At 43.3% G+C, this 8,992-nt stretch overlaps 1 long non-coding RNA gene across 1 annotated transcript in view; it reads right to left on the reverse strand.

The window, feature by feature from the left end:
• LOC115191295 (uncharacterized) overlaps positions 1 to 565 on the reverse strand; it is a 3,536-nt gene extending 2,971 nt beyond the window's left edge. Inside the window, exons 1-2 of the long non-coding RNA XR_003877629.1 lie at positions 534 to 565; positions 275 to 411 (exon numbers count right to left, since the gene is read on the reverse strand). This is a non-coding gene — a long non-coding RNA (uncharacterized LOC115191295). The remainder of the gene's footprint in view (positions 1 to 274; positions 412 to 533) is intronic.
• Positions 566 to 8,992: the final 8,427 nt, after the last annotated feature.

An 8,992-nucleotide genomic window follows, 5' to 3' on the forward strand; every position in this document is an offset into this window, starting at 1 on the left:
TAACTAAGTCTCTCTGGATAAGAATGTCTGTTAAATGACCGTAACACGTTAATAATGTAACTAAGTCTCTGGATCAGAACGTCTGTTAAATGACGTAACACGTTAATGTCTCTCTGGATGAGAACGTCTGTTAAATGACGTATAATACGTTAATAATGTAACTAAGTCTCTGGATGAGAACGTCTGTTAAATGACGTAACACGTTAATAATGTAACTAAGTCTCTGGATGAGAACGTCTGTTAAATGACGTAAACACGTTAATGTATATCTTACGTGATGAAGTCCCTGACGTCCTCTACTGTGAGATCTCCGGTAGTGTCCAGACTGAGGTCAACCATGCTGAGGGGGGGAGTCCAGAGGGGAGAGGGGAGGTGGGGAGGACAGGCCACACTGGGGGTCCTCGGTTAACCCTGGGGGGGGGGGGGGGGGTCAGGGGTTAGAGGTCAGACTGAGGTCATGTGAAAGGGGGATTGGTTAACAGCAGGGCTAGTAACTGTTAGCAGAAGGACCGATGTGAAGCGTTCCACGTTACCTTCAGCCCGGTTCCGGTGAGTCCCGTTGGCCGGAGAGGCATGGCTGCGTCGTCGCTACGGAGACAGAGAACAGCATCAGAGCAGTAGCTCACTGTTGTTTGTCGATACTGGAGAACAACCTCAGTGCACCATGGGAGAAAGGCCCTAATCACTTTCATATGGAAAAAACAAGCCACATAAGATAGAAAAGAGAGGTTATCACCAACGGGGTTTGTCGTTTGTGACGACCGTCTAAATGTCTTAGACGTCACTCTCTTTAAATCAGTTATCAAAAAGGACAACTGGGTTAAAAAAAAGGTACTTAAAAAAATCCTCTTAGTTTCTGGAATATTATACCTCACTTTGTTTTTTTTCAAATGCTCAGAGGGCTTAATATTTTTTACTACAATGTCCCCTAATATCGTGGGGGGTAAACTTCCTGTGAAGTTTATATCGTGGGGGGTAAACTTCCTGTGAAGTTTATATCGTGGGGGGTAAACGTCCTGTGAAGTTTATATCGTGGGGGTGTAAACTTCCTGTGAAGTTTAATCGTGGGGGGTAAACTTCCTGTGAAGTTTATATCGTGGGGGGTAAACTTCCTGTGAAGTTATATCGTGGGGGGTAAACGTCCTGTGAAGTTTATATCGTGGGGGGTAAAAGTCCTGTGAAGTTATTATATCGTGGGGGGTAAACGTCCTGTGAAGTTTATATCGTGGGGGGTAAACTTCCTGTGAAGTTTATATCGTGGGGGTAACGTCCTGTGAAGTTTATATCGTGGGGGTAAACTTCCTGTGAAGTTTATATCGTGGGGGGGTAAACGTCCTGTGAAGTTTATATCGGGGGGTAAACTTCCTGTGAAAGTGGGGCGGCTATTCACAAATCAAATCAAAAGCAGGCTTTAATGTGCTGGGCTTTTCTGTATAAACACAACTTTTCACCTCAAATGTTTTATTTATGGAATAACGGGTCGATATTATATAGAAAACGAGATGTTATTTTACCGTAATTGGTTCTCGAAAAACATTGTCCTTGTCAGCCAATTAGTTTTATTTTATTTATTTATTTCACCTTTATTTAACCAGGTGGCCAGTTGAGAACAAGTCCTTTATTTAACCAGGTAGGCTAGTTGAGAACAAGTCCTTTATTTAATCAGGTAGGCTAGTGAGAACAAGTCCTTTATTTAACCAGGTGGCTAGTAGAGAACAAGTCCTTTATTTAACCAGGTGGCAAGTTGAGAACAAGTTCTCATTTACAACTGCGACCTGGCCAAGATAAAGCAAAGCAGTTCGACAACATACAACAACACAGAGTTACACATGGAGGTAAAACAAACATACAGTCAATAATACAGTAGAAAATAAGTCTATATACAATGTGAGCAAATGAGGTGAGATAAGGGAGGTAAAGGCAAAAAATAGACCATGGTGGCAAAGTAAATACAATATAGCAAGTAAAACACTGGAATGGTAGATTTGTAGTTTGAAGAAAGTTAAAAGTTAAAATATAAATAATATGGTGCAAAGGAGCAAAATAAATAAAATAAATAAATAAATAAATAGTTAGCATTAGTTGGAATCTATTTCACGCGGAGATAATTTACGGAAAGATACAACTTTTGATGTTTCAAGCAAGGAATATGACACTGTTATTAAAGTTACACCTGGTGGGATAAAATCTTTACTTCAGAATATAATTTTGGAATATATCTCTGATTGTAACCGATATCCAGGTGAATATGGCATTGGTTTAACTAGATAAGAAATTCCAACAATTGTTTATTAAGGGATATTTTCGACAGGAAAGTCTATTCCCTCTGCGATATGTTGTTGTGCTTCATTGGTTTTGATGTAAACGGGCGCCGTGCTTGGCTTGATTTCTAAATATAGACCTGATGGCCTCAAGTGAATGCCGTTTTTTTTTGTGAACTAGAAACTGAATCTATTATACACTTATTTTGTAATTGTTTACATAGTGAGGTGTTCTGGACTGGATGTAAAACTAAATATATATATATATATATCTATCTATCTATCTATCTATCTCTTGGCCACAAAATACATACAACCGTTGAAAAAATCTTAGTTTGACATATTATTTTTACTACACACTGATTCCACAATTGAATGTCATAAATATCTTATTTTTATTTTAGGACAATTGATTATTATTTTTATTATTATAAACAATCAACATTTATGAACATTTCTGAAAAAAAAGGCTCTTTTTAATTTAAAAAAATAAATAAATCTGATTTGGGAAACAATTTAGAATCATTAAAACGTATCCAAAACAAAACATTTCAAATAAATGTATTTGCTACATGTCCGTATTTAATATAATGTATTTGCTACATGTCCGTATTTAATATAATGTATTTGCTACATGTCCGTATTTAATATAATGTATTTGCTACATGTCCGTATTTAATATAATGTATTTGCTACGTGTCCGTATTTAATATAATGTATTTGCTACATGTCCGTATTTAATATAATGTATTTGCTACATGTCCGTATTTAATATAATGTATTTGCTACATGTCCGTATTTGATATAATGTATTTGCTACATGTCCGTATTTGATATAATGTATTTGCTACATGTCCGTATTTAATATAATGTATTTGCTACATGTCCGTATTTAATATAATGTATTTGCTACATGTCCGTATTTAATATAATGTATTTGCTACATGTCCGTATTTAATATAATGTATTTGCTACATGTCCGTATTTAATATAATGTATTTGCTACATGTCCGTATTTAATATAATGTATTTGCTACATGTCCGTATTTAATATAATGTATTTGCTACATGTCCGTATTTAATATAATGTATTTGCTACATGTCCGTATTTAATATAATGTATTTGCTACATGTCCGTTTAATATAATGTATTGCTACATGTCCGTATTTAATATAATGTATTTGCTACATGTCCGTATTTAATATAATGTATTTGCTACATGTCCGTATTTAATATAATGTATTTGCTACATGTCCGTATTTGATATAATGTATTTGCTACATGTCCGTATTTAATATAATGTATTTGCTACATGTCCGTATTTAATATAATGTATTTGCTACATGTCCGTATTTAATATAATGTATTATTTATATTATTATTATTTTAACAAGTATATTCCTTATTTCTTTGTGGAATCTGGTGTTGGGAGATTAGTTTGGGGGAAAGGCCCTTTCCTGTTTCATCATGACAATGCCCCCCCTGTGCACAAACCGAGGTCCATACAGAAATGGTTGTCGAGATCGTGTGAAAGAACTTGACTGCCCTGTACAGAGCCCTGACCTAACCCCCATCGAAAACCTTCAGGATGAATTGGAACGCTGACTGCGAGCCAGGCCTATCGCCCAACATCAGAGCCCCGACCTCACTAATGCTCTTCTGTGGCTGAATGGAAGCAAGTCCCCGCAGCAATGTTCCAACATCTAGTGGAAAACCTTCCCAGAAGAGTGGAGGCTGTTATAGCAGCAAAGGGGGGGACCAACTCCATATTAAAACCTTCCCAGAAGAGTGGAGGCTGTTATAGCAGCTAAGGGGGGACCACTCCATATTAAAGCCTTCCCAGAAGAGTGGAGGCTGTTATAGCAGCTAAGGGGGGACCAACTCCATATTAATGACTTCCCAGAAGAGTGGAGGATGTTATAGCAGCAAAGGGGGGGACCAACTCCATATTAATGACTTCCCAGAAGAGTGGAGTGTCTTATAGCAGCAAAGGGGGGGACCAACTCCATATTAATGACTTCCCAGAAGAGTGGATTAACACAGGAGGTGTGAGGACGGGAGGTGAGTGAGAGGACAGGAGGGGAGAGGACAGGAGGTGTGAGGACAGAGAGGACAGGAGGTGTGAGGACAGGAGAGGACAGGACGGGAGAGGACAGGAGGTGTGAGGACAGGACAGGAGAGGACAGGAGGTGTGAGGACAGGACGGGAGAGGACAGGAGGTGTGAGGACAGGAGGTGTGAGGACAGGAGAGGACAGGACGTGTGAGTACAGGAGAGGACGTTAGTGTAGTGACCTGATGTGTTGCTCCAGCGGTCGCTCCAGCTCCACAGTACACAGAGGTTCAGTGATGACTTTAGCTGACAGGGAGAAACGCTGGTACTTGATGGGGAGATCAGGTAGAACCCTACACACACAGAGAGAGATCAGGTAGAACCCTACACACACAGAGAGAGATCAGGTAGAACCCTACACACACAGAGAGAGAGATCAGGTAGAACCCTACACACACAGAGAGAGAGATCAGGTAGAACCCTACACACAGAGAGAGATCAGGTAGAACCCTACACACACAGAGAGAGAGATCAGGTAGAACCCTACACACACAGAGAGAGATCAGGTAGAACCCTACACACACAGAGAGAGAGATCAGGTAGAACCCTACACACACACAGAGAGAGATCAGGTAGAACCCTACACACACACAGAGAGAGAGATCAGGTAGAACCCTACACACACGAGAGAGAGATCAGGCAGAACCCTACACACACAGAGAGAGATCAGGTAGAACCCTACACACACAGAGAGAGATCAGGTAGAACCCTACCACACACAGAGAGAGATCAGGTAGAACCCTACACACACACACACACACAGAGAGAGATCAGGTAGAACCCTACACAGAGAGAGAGATCAGGTAGAACCCTACACACACAGAGAGAGAGATCAGGTAGAACCCTACACACACACACACACACACACAGAGAGAGATCAGGTAGAACCCTACACACACACAGAGAGAGAGAGAGATCAGGTAGAACCCTACACACACAGAGAGAGAGATCAGGTAGAACCCTACACACACAGAGAGAGAGATCAGGTAGAACCCTACACACACAGAGAGAGAGATCAGGTAGAACCCTACACACACAGAGAGAGAGATCAGGTAGAACCCTACACACACAGAGAGAGAGATCAGGTAGAACCCTACACACACAGAGAGAGAGATATCAGGTAGAACCCTACACACACAGAGAGAGAGATATCAGGTAGAACCCTACACACACAGAGAGAGAGATCAGGTAGAACCCTACACACACAGAGAGAGAGATCAGGTAGAACCCTACACACAGAGAGAGAGATCAGGTAGAACCCTACACACACAGAGAGAGAGATCAGGTAGAACCCTACACACACAGAGAGAGAGATCAGGTAGAACCCTACACACACAGAGAGAGAGAGATCAGGTAGAACCCTACACACACAGAGAGAGATCAGGTAGAACCCTACACACACACAGAGAGAGATCAGGTAGAACCCTACACACAGAGAGAGTTCAGGTAGAACCCTACACACACAGAGAGAGAGATCAGGTAGAACCCTGCACACACAGAGAGAGATCAGGTAGAACCCTACACAGAGAGAGAGAGAGAGAGATCAGGTAGAACCCTACACACACGGAAACAATTTAACGATATTGTTGTGTGTGTTGTGGTGTTTGTGGTGTGTGTGTGTTTGCAGTGTGTGTGTGTGTGTTTGTGTGTGTGTGCGTGTGGTGTGTGTGTGTGCGTGTGTGTGTGTGTTTTGCAGTGTGTGCGTGGGTGTGTGTGTGTTCGTGCGTGCGTGCGTGTCTCTGTGTGTGTGTGTTGTGTGTGTGTGTGTGTGTGTGTATGTGTGTGTGTGTTCTCACCCTGGCCGTTCCTTTGTGAAGACACAGGAAGCGATGCCACCTGTGTGCGTGCGTGTGTGCGTGCGTGTGTGGTGTTCTCACCCTGGCCGTTCTTTGTGAAGACACAGGAAGCGATTGCCACTGAGGTCCTCTTACGGATACAGTCATAACGCACCTAAAGACAGACAGAGGTTAACGTTTTAGTGACAGGGGGCAGTATTCGGAAATTCGGATGAAGGACGTGCCCATATTAACGCCTGCTACTCCTGCCCAGAAGGTAGGATATGCATATTAGTAGATTGGATAGAAAACACTCTGAAGTTTCTAAAACTGTCTGTGAATGATGTCTGTGAGTATAACAGAAAATCATATGGCAGGCAAAAACCTGAGAAAAAATCCAACCAGGAAGTGAGTTTTGTAGTTCCACTCTAATCCCTATTCAAACTACAGTGTCTGTGGGGTCATTTTGCACTTCCTAAGGCTTCCATTGGCTGTCAACAGCCTTTAGAAACTTGTTTCATCCGTCTACTGTTACTGGGCAGAGAATAGGGAGCTCAGTCAATCAGTAGACTGCCTGGGACCTAGTGAGTTTGTTTACTGCGCAGGCACATTGGCACGCCTCCCCTTCTTTTTCTCTGTAATGAATACGCTATTGTCCGGTTGGAATATTATCGATGTTTTATGTTAAAAAGATCCTAAGGACTGATTGTAAAACAACGTTTGACATGTTTCTATGAACGGTAATGGACTTTTTGACTTTTCGTTCTCTGGTTCTGCAGCTCGCGCGTTATGCCTTTGGATTAGTGACCTGAACACGCGAACAAAACAGAGGTATTTGGACATAAATATGGAGTATTTCGAACAAAACCAACATTTTCTTGTGGAAGTGGGAGCCTGGGAGTGCATTTCGTAAGGGAAGATTTATCATACTAATTCTGAGTTTAGTTGAATCCAGAACTTGTGCGGGTATCTGTATAGCTTGCTTGATGGCTGAGCTCTGTACTCAGAATATTGAAAAATGTGCTTTCGCCTGAAAGCTATTTTCAAATCTGACACAGCGGGTGCATAAGGAGTAGTATATCTATAATTCTTTCAATAACTGTTTAAAGTTTATCAACGTTTATGATTAGTATTTCTGTAAATTGATGTGCACATTCACCGGTGGTTTTGCTGGGAATACATTTTCTGAACATCATGCGCCAATGTAAAATGGGGTTCATGGATATAATATGAACTTTATCGAAAAAAACATGCATGTATTGTATAACATAATGTCCTAGGAGTGTCATCTGATGAAGATCAAAGGTTAGTGCTGCATTTAGCTGTGGTTTGGGTTTATGTGACTATGCTTGCTTTGAAAATGGCTGTGTGATTATTTTGGCTGGGTACTCTGCTGACATAATCTAATGTTTTGCTTTCGCTGTAAAGCCTTCTTGAAATCGGACAATGTGGTTGGATTAAGGAGAGGTGTATCTTTAAAATGGTGTAAAATAGTTGTATGTTTGAGAAATTTGAAATATGAGATTTTTGTTGTTTTGAATTTGGCGCCCTGCTATTTCACTGGCTGTGTCCCGCAGGTGGGACGCTAGCATCCCAGATACCCAGAGAACACTAACATTGCAACACACACACACACCCACACACACCCACACACTACACACACTACACTCACACACCACACACACCCACACACCCACACACACACCCACACACACACCACACACCCACACACACACAGCAACACACACACGTACGTCAGGTACATTAAACAGGTGAAGGTCTCCCAGGTTAGTCAGACCCCCCCCCCCCCCGTACCTGTGGTCGTAGGACAGGTACGTTAAACAGGTGAAGGTCTCCCAGGTTAGTCAGACCCCCCCCCTACCTGTGGTCGTAGGACAGGTACGTTAAACAGGTGAAGGTCTCCCAGGTTAGTCAGACCCCCCCCTACCTGTGGTCGTAGGACAGGTACGTTAAACAGGTGAAGTTCTCCCAGGTTAGTCAGACCCCCCCCCCCTACCTGTGGTCGTAGGGCAGGTACATTAAACAGGTGAAGGTCTCCCAGGTTAGTCAGACAGACCCCCCCCCTACCTGTGGTCGTAGGGCAGGTACGTTAAACAGGTGAAGGTCTCCCAGGTTAGTCAGACCCCCCCCCCCCCCCCCCCCCCCCACCTGTGGTCGTAGGACAGGTACGTTAAACAGGTGAAGGTCTCCCAGGTTAGTCAGACCCCCCCCCCCCCACCTGTGGTCGTAGGACAGGTACGTTAAACAGGTGAAGGTCTCCCAGGTTAGTCAGACCCCCCCCGTACCTGTGGTCGTAGGACAGGTACGTTAAACAGGTGAAAGTCTCCCAGGTTAGTCAGACAGACCCCCCCCCCTACCTGTGGTCGTAGGACAGGTACGTTAAACAGGTGAAGGTCTCCCAGGTTAGTCAGACCCCCCCCCCTACCTGTGGTCGTAGGACAGGTACGTTAAACAGGTGAAGGTCTCCCAGGTTAGTCAGACCCCCCCCCCTACCTGTGGTCGTAGGACGGTACGTTAAACAGGTGAAGGTCTCCCAGGTAAGTCAGACCCCCCCCCCTACCTGTGGTCGTAGGACAGGTACATTAAACAGGTGAAGGTCTCCAGGTTCGTCAGACAGACCAGACTGGTCTCACTGTAGTCCTCCTGGGCCGTGGAACACACCGTCACCGTGGCAACCCTCCGCACACGACAACCCTCATGAGCCGTCAGCTTGAACTTGGTCTTCGCACCGACCTTAGGAAGACTGAACACCTGTCAACACAATACACCTGTCAACACAATACACCTGTCAACACAACCTGTCAACACAATACACCTGTCAAC

This window comes from Salmo trutta, unplaced genomic scaffold, assembly GCF_901001165.1.
Source record: "Salmo trutta unplaced genomic scaffold, fSalTru1.1, whole genome shotgun sequence".
NCBI lineage: Eukaryota > Metazoa > Chordata > Actinopteri > Salmoniformes > Salmonidae > Salmo > Salmo trutta.